The following is a 9,741-nucleotide window of genomic DNA, read 5'->3' on the forward strand; positions in this document are numbered from 1 at the left end:
GGGAGTAAGCCACTGTGTCTAACGTTGCTGAGTGATCAAGTGAGATGAGGCCTGAAAAGGATAATTGGATTAAGCAATAGGGAGACCATTGGTTAGCTTCCCTAGGGCACTTTCAGGTGAGTGGTAGAAACGGGAGCAAGACTGAAGGGTTGAAGAGGAAATGGGCACACCATACTGAAAAAGAAATCATAGAGGCTTCAGGACTTAAAGGTGAAAGGTGAGACTTTAAAACTTTTCGAAGAAAATATAGAAGACATTTGCATGATTTTAGAGTAAGTAACAACTTTCCAAACAATACACAAAAAAGGACAAATCATAAAAGGTAAGACTGATAACACTGACTACTTTAATCCTAATTTAATATGAAGAACTTCTGTTTCATAGAGAATATGGAAACACAAGTTGCATTCTGCATGACCCTCCTACTCCACATCTAGGAATGTGGAGAAAATCTTGCCATATGCCCAGAGATATGTAGAAATATGTTCACAGTAACATTGTTTATAACAGCAAAAACCTGGAAACAGTTCAGATGACCAGTCTCAAAAGAACTGATATATAAATTGTGGTATATTTATCAAACAGAATGTAACACAACACAATATGTAGTGAAAATGCTTGAACTATAGGGTGCCTCTCAGACACATAACACTGAGCAAAAAATTCCATGTGCAGAAGATGATGTATTGTGTCCAGTTATATAAAGTTCAAGAATATTATTTAGAAATATGAATAGAAATGTCCAAATTAAAAGCTAGAATAATTGAAAGTATTTTCCTGCAGCCAGCTGACTTGGGCATAGAGAGTAGGGCAGGAGAGCACATTTTCAATATACTTTGTAGTAATATGTGAATTTTTAAAACTATGTACATGTATTATTTTAGTAAAAAAATGTAAAAATAATTTTAAAAGTGAAGGAGAGGTGAGAAAATGGAGACTATATGAGGGACAGCTCTAAACAACTTTGGTTCTGAATGAAAAAATGCAGAAGGTGGGGCTGGCCCGGTGGCATAGTGGTTATGTCTACACACTCTGCTTTGGTGGCCTGGGGTTCGCAGGTTCGGATTTTGGGCCTGGATCGAGCACCACTCATTCAGCCATGCTGTGGCAGCATCCCACATAAAGTAGAGGAAGATTGAAACAGATGTTAGCTCAGCGACAATCTTCCTCAAGCAAAAAGAGGAAGATGGGCAACACATGTTAGCTCAGGGCCAATCTTCCTCACAAAAAAAAACAAAAACAAAACAAAACCCCCCCCCAAAATGGAGTAGATAGTTAGCAGATGTGGGAGATGGGATCAAGGAGGGTTGTTTTTTTTGTTTGTTTTAGTTTTTGGTGAGGAAGATTGGCCCTGAGCTGCCATCTGTTGCCCATCTTCCTCTTTTTGCTTGAGGAAGATTGTCGCTGAGTTAACATGTGTGCCAATCTTCCTCTATTTTATGTGGGACACTGCCACAGCATGGCTTGATGAGTGCTGTGTATGTCTGCACCCAGGATTTGAACTTGTGAACCCTGGGCCGCCGAAGCGGAGTGTGCAAACTTAACTACTACGCCACCAGGCGGGCCCTGGGTTGTTTATTTTGACTGCTTTTTTTAGATGAAACATATTTGATACCGATAGGAAGGATCTATTCAGAAAGGGGGGCAGATCAGGGATGCAGAAGATTAGGGAGATAACCCAGAGAATGGTCCCCGAGAAGGTAAGAGACAGTAGAGATGACAAAACCTTTGAAGACGGGATAGATGCTTCATACATGATAACAGAAAAGACGAAGGCAAGGACTGCTACAGACACAGGTGGGTGAGTGAACTGTCTAGAGGGAATATGAGAAAGGTCCTATCTAATGGGCTCAGTTTTCTCTTTTTAGGGTGAGAAAGAATCCTTCACTCAGAAGGATGATTAGGGAAGGAAGGAGAATCAGAGCTTTGAGAGTGGGGACATTCTGAAATGCTCATTGCAGAGTTGGGCTATGTTGGGAGTCCACCTGACGATGACAGTCATGATTTCATAGTGATAGCAGTTCCCTCATTTGTATAATCACCTTGGCCAGAACTTTTTTTTTTTACATTGGCACCTGAGCTAACAACTGTTGCCAATCTTTTTTTTTTTCTGCTTTTTTCTCCCCAAATCCCACCAGTACATAGTTGTATATTTTAGTTGTGGGTCCGTCTAGTTGTGGCATGTGGGATGCCGCCTCACTGTGGCCTGACGAATGGTGCCATGTCCGCGCCCGGGATCCGAACCGCGAAACCCTGGGCCGCCAAAGCAGAGTATGCAAACTTAACCACTCGGCCACGGGGCCAGCCCCAGAACTTTTAAAATCTGGAGATTTATAGCAATCTCCACTGACTACTCAAGGTCACAGGCAAAGCATGGCACAATTTCTGGAAGGTAAATATTACATGAAATAATTAATTTAAAACATTTTTATTTGAAAACCAAGAACACATACAAAAATGGATTAGACACAAGTTCAAATAGATTTTTACAATAAATCAGAATTTTTTAATGAGATGCTATGATTACAGGAGATGGCTTCAGGCTCTCCCCCAAATTCCTGGGCAAGTCATCCGTTTGGTCCCCTTTGCAGATAGTGGTACCTGTGTGAAAAGATTGAGAACTGATGACTTAGGCTGAAGTGGCTGTGGGAGTCACACAATAGCCAAACGAAGATTAGGATCCATACTTTTGGACTCGAAAGCATGTGATTTTTCTACCTTCTGACATAACATCTAAAGATTGTTCGTCAAGATTGTTCATTTCTGTGTTAGAATCTTTACAACTTAACTGTGTTCTCAATGGTGCATATGATCATCTTGTGTTTCCTTTATTTAACAGACAATTGTGGATGTGGCTCCAGAATTCTGGCTATAAATAGAATTTTATTAAAACCCACGGCAATCTCTGCCTGCCGTTTGGCTGGTGGGCTACTTGATTATTTTGGGCCTTTCTTCTGAGAAGATTCAGAGCTGTTCACATTGGGCTCCAAATTGTACTAATTCTGGACTCTGTTTAGGGAAATACATTTGCATCTCCATCATCGTTGCTGCTTGACAGATGAGTAGAAGGAGTCACAGAGGTGTTGCTAGCTCGAGATCCTAAAAGTCACAAGCAGAAGCTGCCAGTTTCTATTCTGTCAGAGTAAATGTGCTACTATTTTTGGTTCGGTGTTCTTTTCCATTTCTGGTTATCATGATCAGAGAGAGACAAATCCTACTTTGTTTCTAAGATACTCTCTGATCTCTTTCAGGGGACTCACAAGCCGTGTATTGTCACTGAAACTGTCACACCGTAAGGTCCTTGGGTGGTGGGGCACGGGGGGAGGTTATATGATAAAGCTCATGTAACAAAATAAGTACAAAATATTACCTCAAACTCTGTGCCAGGAATTACAATGAAATCTGTGGACTTAACCCTTCTTTTGACAGCAGCTTGTCAAAACCTGCTCTCTCCTTAATGCTACGCCCTTTAAAAAGAGCCAGAGGTGAATCAATCTCAGCAGTAATGAGTAACATTCATTGAAAAAGCATTTAAAGGGGTAAAAATTATTTCAAGCATTTAGGAAAACTAAAAATTCTATCTATATGCTAAAAAGGGTAATATGATAATGGAGTTTAATAATATAGTAGTAATCAAATTAGGGAGAAATTTGCCATGGACAGGAAATAAGAGACTGGGAACTGGAGCCATTGTCATCCCAGGAAGGGGCTTGGTGTCATGGGTACCAGAGAGGTGCGCCAATTCCCTTCAGTGACTGGGAAGATAGAAAAAAAGCAAATTAGCAGAAAGAAAAAAAGCAAATTAGCAGACTGTTATAGAGACAGCTAGAATCTTCCATCATGTTTTTCAATTGGGAGGGTCTTTTTAACAATGCAGGGCATATGGGTAGAAAGTTACCAATCTCCTCCTTCCCCACCACCTGTTACTGACTTGTTATTAACCATTCCTAGCTGGGAATAAATGGAAAATCATAGTAATGAATACGATCTTCCAAATACCACCTCAGACCATTACACGGAACTGTCTCTTTGTGGCAGGGAGATTCTAAGATGGCCCTCAAAATCCCCACCTTCTAGTATAGATGCCCTCGTGTAATCTTGCCTTGAGTGTGGGCTGGCCTAATAACCCGCCTCTAGTCAATGAAATCCAGCAAGATGATGGGTGTCATCTCTGTGATTAAATTACATAAGATTGTAACTTCCAAGTCTCTAGCAGACTCTCCCTTGCTGGCTTCCATGAAACATGCCACTGTGTTGGAGAGGCCCATGTGGCAAAGAACTCAGGACAGGCTTTGGTCAACAGTCAGCAAGGAACCAAGGCCCTCAGATCAACAGCCTGCAAGGAACTGAATCATGCCAGTAACCACATGACCTTGGAAGTGGATCCTTCCCCAGACAAGCCTTAAAACCAGACCCCACTGCTGGCCAACACCTTGATGGCAGCCCTGTAAGAGACCCTGAAGCAGAGAACACAGTTAAACCTTGCTCAGACTCCTGAACCACAGAAATTGTGAGATAATAAACATGTTCTGTTTAAGCTGAAAACGAAGAGAGAGAATACCATCTTATAAGTACCTGAGTTCATCGTGCTCCCTCATACCTCCATACCTTGGCCAAGCTGTCCCTTCTGCCGGGAATGTCCTTCCTTATCTTCCCCTTCCACCTGAGTCTTCTTGCAATAGTCAGCCATAGCACTTCCTCCCTGAAACTTTCTGGAAGAGTCAGGCTTTTACCCTCTGGGCCTTTTTGGGATCAGTTTTCTGTTGACACACTTGCTGCGTTGTCATCGATCACATATGGGTCTGAGATCCTTGAGAGCAGTGGCTGGTCCTCTTCATCTATTTCCCCAACATCTACCAGAGGCGTCTCCTCTAAAATGTTTACAATGTTAATATCTGTCAATTAGATAAACAGTGTCTAGAAGAAAAATATCCAGATCATGCTTTTGTGAAGGTGCCAAGGATCATAAACTCACCCTGGTCAAATCTCCTTGTCATAGAAATTTAAATAAACAAAAGAATTCCCAGTTTGTGTTGCTAGCCCATCAATTTTGAAACCACACTCCTTGTGGTTCATTGCATTAACATTTCAGCGTAGATAGAAGACCTGAGATGCTGGGATGATTTGTTGCTAGGAAATTTTCTCTCAATGAAACAGAATGAGCCTGGGATTCTTAAGATACTGCCCTGCATTCCAATCCTTTCCAGACTATTACACCACTTTGTATCCATTCCTGCTGTCCCACTTCCACATCCCTACTCCTATTATCTTTCGTTTCTCTGTCGCCCAACCCTCCCCAGTCATGGCCTCTATGCTAGGTTCTCTCTAGAATCATTGATAAAGCATCTAGGTGGTAAAGGTGGCCTCTCTACCCTCTCTGGTATGCTGTGAAATTGCAGTCTGTGGACACCTCCTGCACAGTATCTTTTGCAACACTTTTGTCTGGGAGAGCCTTATGCTGCTTTTCCTTCGCTTGGAAATATCGACCAGTTGCAAAGCATCACAGTGGTCTGCTGGGGGATTGCCTTAAAGCTTGGAAGTTAAATGCATGGGCTCTAGTTAGACTATCTCGATTCAAATCCGCTGCTTCCATTCACTAGCTGCAACACCTTGGGCAAGCTATTTCTCAGTGCTTCAGTTTCCTTATCAGGAAAATGGGGAGATGATAATAGCACTTACCACCTGGACTTGTTTCAAGAGGGTTAAGTGTATTGATATGTCTCTAAAGCTATGTCTCTAAAGTGTCCCTGGTGCTACATAACTGCTTGCTCTTGTTGAAGATTCCAAAGTTTGCCAAATAATAAGAAATGCGTGAAAAGGAATCTACATGCTAAGTTCTGGCCAGTGCAATGCTAGAGAAACACCATACAGGGGACATTCAAAATTGTGCCGTTAGGCTGGTCCAGGTTATGTTAAAGGATGCAATTGTTCAGGTTTTGATGCCTATCCCCCACTTTCTTGCCTTTTCTATTTGGTTAACAAGATAATGTCCTTCCTCCAGATATTTCCACATCTTGGAGTTGGTCATTATCCCTTACAGCTATAAGACAGGGCAAGTATTACCTTCATTGTTTCAAACAGGAAAACTAAGGGACTAAAAGATATAATATGAAATGTTGATACACTTTGGCTTACATTTATTTAAATCCTTTTAGGCGCAAGCTTTCCTGTCAGATCTTCGTTAATGATGGTAGTCACATTAATTTCTCCCTTTTCTAAAGCCTATACCATGCTCATCGCTCATTATACATCTTTCTTGTCGCTCTCTGTTCCATGCATATTAGTTATGTTTCAGGAAGGACACTGACAACTTACTAAGGTTGGGGACTATAGCTTGCACACTTATTTTCATTCCTCATATAAATTAGTTGATGTTGAGCTCTGAGAAATAGGTGATTACAATGGCATTGAAGGTAATGAGTGGAACAAAATCCAAGTCTGTGCCAGTCTCTAGGATAAAGGGGGCACTTGCGTGTCACTAGGCAGGTGGCTTTTCCTAGGATGCACTATCAATGAAACACATGCAGCTTCAACAGCTCTGGGCTCTAGTAGACTTTAGCGTGGAAGTTAATAGCAATCCCATCAAAACACACACAGGAAACCCCAGATCAGGCAGGTCCATCCTTTGATTAGTCCTGGTCCTAATAATTATTCCAATAGAAATCTGCTTTTTCTCCCAAGAAATTCTTGGTGTTCCATGCTAAAGAATGCTTTCTTGCTCTAGTTCACCCTGGCTCAATAAAAGTTAAGCCAAATCCTTAAAAAAGTTTGTACCCTTATTTTCCAAAACTATAGTATCAATCTAATGAGCATTCAATGTAGTTGGAACTGGGTATGCTTGTAAGCAACGATTAGCATATTTTATTTCTAACTTCTGATTGGTCTAGTAGCGTGTGTGGTTACCCACTCATGCCCACCAATGATTCATAAGTGTCTTTATTCTTATGGACTGTACTCTGTTTATTTGGCTAATCACAGCAATTCTGGGTACACACTATTTTGCCTTTACTTTATCTGACAGCTTGTTTTGCAATGTAAGTTCAGATTTACTTCTAAATTCCTTTCCCACAAAGGTCACAATGAACTTAAGCCCATTATATATTTAGGTTCAACTTCCCTTTTTCATAACTCATTTTGCCTTGTTGACCCTCACTTCAACTTTCCCTTCCCTTTTGAATGTCACATATTTAGAATAGATGATCTCTATATTTAACAACCTCTGGTCTTTACATGGCCTTGAGGTCATAGATTGTAGGGGACAAGAAGGAAACTTCAGGTGCCTGATATTGGTTTCAGATTCTGGCCCTACTGCTATATGCCTTTGGTCAAGTGATTCATGTCCTTTAAGCCTCACTTCCCTTACCTATAAAAAGGTAATACTATTTCCCTTACAGGGTCAATGTGAGGATTAAAAGAATTAAAACATTTCCCATCTTTAGCACAGTGCCTGGGACACAGCAAGTGTTGAGTAAGTATTGGTCATTATTATCCACGTTTCCTCGGATCATTGACAGCTCTATCGTCTGTATCTAATGACTCCACCTTCTCCCTCAACAGGTAGCCTAATAGCGTCTTAACAAATTAGCATAGTACTAGAACAAATGTAATGCTAATCGAAGACTTGCAGATTGATTGTTGGTGATGTTTGTGTCATGAATAACTTTAGTCCACATTCATGTCAAAACGAGGAATTATAATTGCCTCAACATGTCCTGTGTCCACTTCCTCAGGATGCTCTGAACTTGTTAACCCTGCTTGTAAATTCCTGACCTTGACTTAGTAGCAACTTCCCTTTGTAACCAATCTATGGCTCCTGCAATCTCAAGCAATTCTAGACTTCCTCCTCTCAGAAGCTAGACTTCTGGGAGACTTCCTAGGGTTGTTCAATCATCAGCGCCCTGTCCCCAGCTCTTTCAGGAAGTCCAGCCTCATTGCTGCAGCAGAGAATCCACCATCTATCCCCTCACTCCTCCAGGGAGCCCACCGGATTTATCAGAGGAGGCAGAGTTTCTCAACGATGTTGGGGAACTCAGTGTGTTAATCCTCAAATATTTAATGAGTGGATGGTAACCACATTAAAGCTCCCAACAGTCAACTGGCACTTCAAGCACAGGGGTAGGGGTATCAGTGTGTTGGATGGGGCGGACATTACCTGTTACATCCTGTGGTAAACCTGAGGTAGAAGCAGGCAAAACCTCTGTCAGGCATTATCCTCTGGTTACAGAATTGGACCATCTCTCTTTCTGTAATATAAACCACTTCTCCATGCTCTTTTTTTCCAGATTTTTTAAAAATCACTATTTGATCTATACTTTGTGTTCAGTATTCATTTCAAATCTCTTATTTTAGAGACCTGGTCAGACTTACTTCTTGGCTTTAATCTTTTTTTGTTAATAACTGCTTTATTGAGATGTAATTCACATGCCATAAAGTTCACCCTTCTGAAGTACACAATTTGGTAGTTTTTAGCATATGCGCAATCGCTGTTACAGGCTCTTAACATCAGCCCTGATATCAGTTCCTCCACATTGAACCCAGCGTATATGGGGTTAAAACTAAAATCCACCACCGCCTTTCCTGCTTCTCTAGCTCCACTCATATGTAAATACCTGTTTCTTTAAACTTGGACTCCTTGAGCTTTACAACTAAATGGGAGTTACAAATTGTTAAAAGCCCAGGTGGCCTGGAGTTGGAGCCACACCAAAGTTTAGCTAATCATGTGTCCTTGAGTTTGCCAGGAAAGCCGCTGTCTCAAGAGTATCAAGGAGCGGAGGCTTCCCACACCTCGACTCCTCGACTCCCGGCACTCGAACCCGCCTCAAACAAGAAGACGAGACAACGGTGAAGGACGCCCACCTGCCATCCTCCTATCTCACCCCCCCAACCCCCCGCCCACCCCCCTGCCCCGCCTTGCTGCAAGCAGCCTCTCAAGGCCACACGCAGGCTGGCGGGAAAGCACCGAGCTGCACAAGCTACATGTTCCCCGCCCCCCCCCAAAACCCCAAATAAAAATCCCTACCCATTCCTCATCGGGGAGCTAGCAATTTTTGAGGCATGAGCTCTTGCTTTGCTCCCTGTGCCTGGCATAGTAAAAACCTTCCTCTTCCACTCAAGACTCTGTTCTCGTTATTTGGATTGGCGTCGGGTTCAGAGACCGAGCTTTCGGTTACATCACCACTATCTAATTCCAAAACATTTTCCTTGCTCCAAAAGAAATCCATGTGTATTATCAGTCACTTCCGTCCCTCTCCGCTCCAGATCCTGGCAACCATTAACCTACTTTCTGTCTCCATGAATTTTCCTCTTCTGGACGTTTCATATAAATGGAATCATACAATATGTAGTTTTTTGTGTCTGGCTTCTTTCAATGAGCATAATATTTTCAAGGTTTTTTCATGTTGTAGGATTTATTAGAACTCCGTTCCTTTTTATGACTAAATAATATTTCATTATATGAACACGCCATGTTTTATTTATCTGTTCATCAGTTGATAGATATTTGGGTTATCTCCACTTTTTGGAAATTATGAATAATGCTGCTATGAACATTTGTGTACAAGTTTTTGTGTATACCTTGGGACTTTCTAAGTATATATTTTTAACTTTCTATTATGAGAAATTTCAAACATACAAAAAGTTGAGGAAATAGTGTATCCATCACCGAGCTTTGAGAAAATTATTAATTCGTATCCAACCTTATCTCATCTATACTCCCACCCTCTTCTTCCTGCTTCCGGATTA

At 41.6% G+C, this 9,741-nt stretch overlaps 1 long non-coding RNA gene across 1 annotated transcript in view; it reads left to right on the forward strand.

The window, feature by feature from the left end:
* The window catches only part of LOC123286995 (uncharacterized), a 30,219-nt gene extending 20,843 nt beyond the window's left edge, over window positions 1–9,376 (forward strand). Inside the window, exons 3-4 of the long non-coding RNA XR_011505181.1 lie at window positions 7,395–7,468; window positions 8,731–9,376. This is a non-coding gene — a long non-coding RNA (uncharacterized lncRNA). The remainder of the gene's footprint in view (window positions 1–7,394; window positions 7,469–8,730) is intronic.
* Window positions 9,377–9,741: the final 365 nt, after the last annotated feature.

The sequence above is a fragment of the Equus asinus genome, chromosome 8 (genome assembly GCF_041296235.1).
Source record: "Equus asinus isolate D_3611 breed Donkey chromosome 8, EquAss-T2T_v2, whole genome shotgun sequence".
NCBI classification, from domain to species: domain Eukaryota; kingdom Metazoa; phylum Chordata; class Mammalia; order Perissodactyla; family Equidae; genus Equus; species Equus asinus.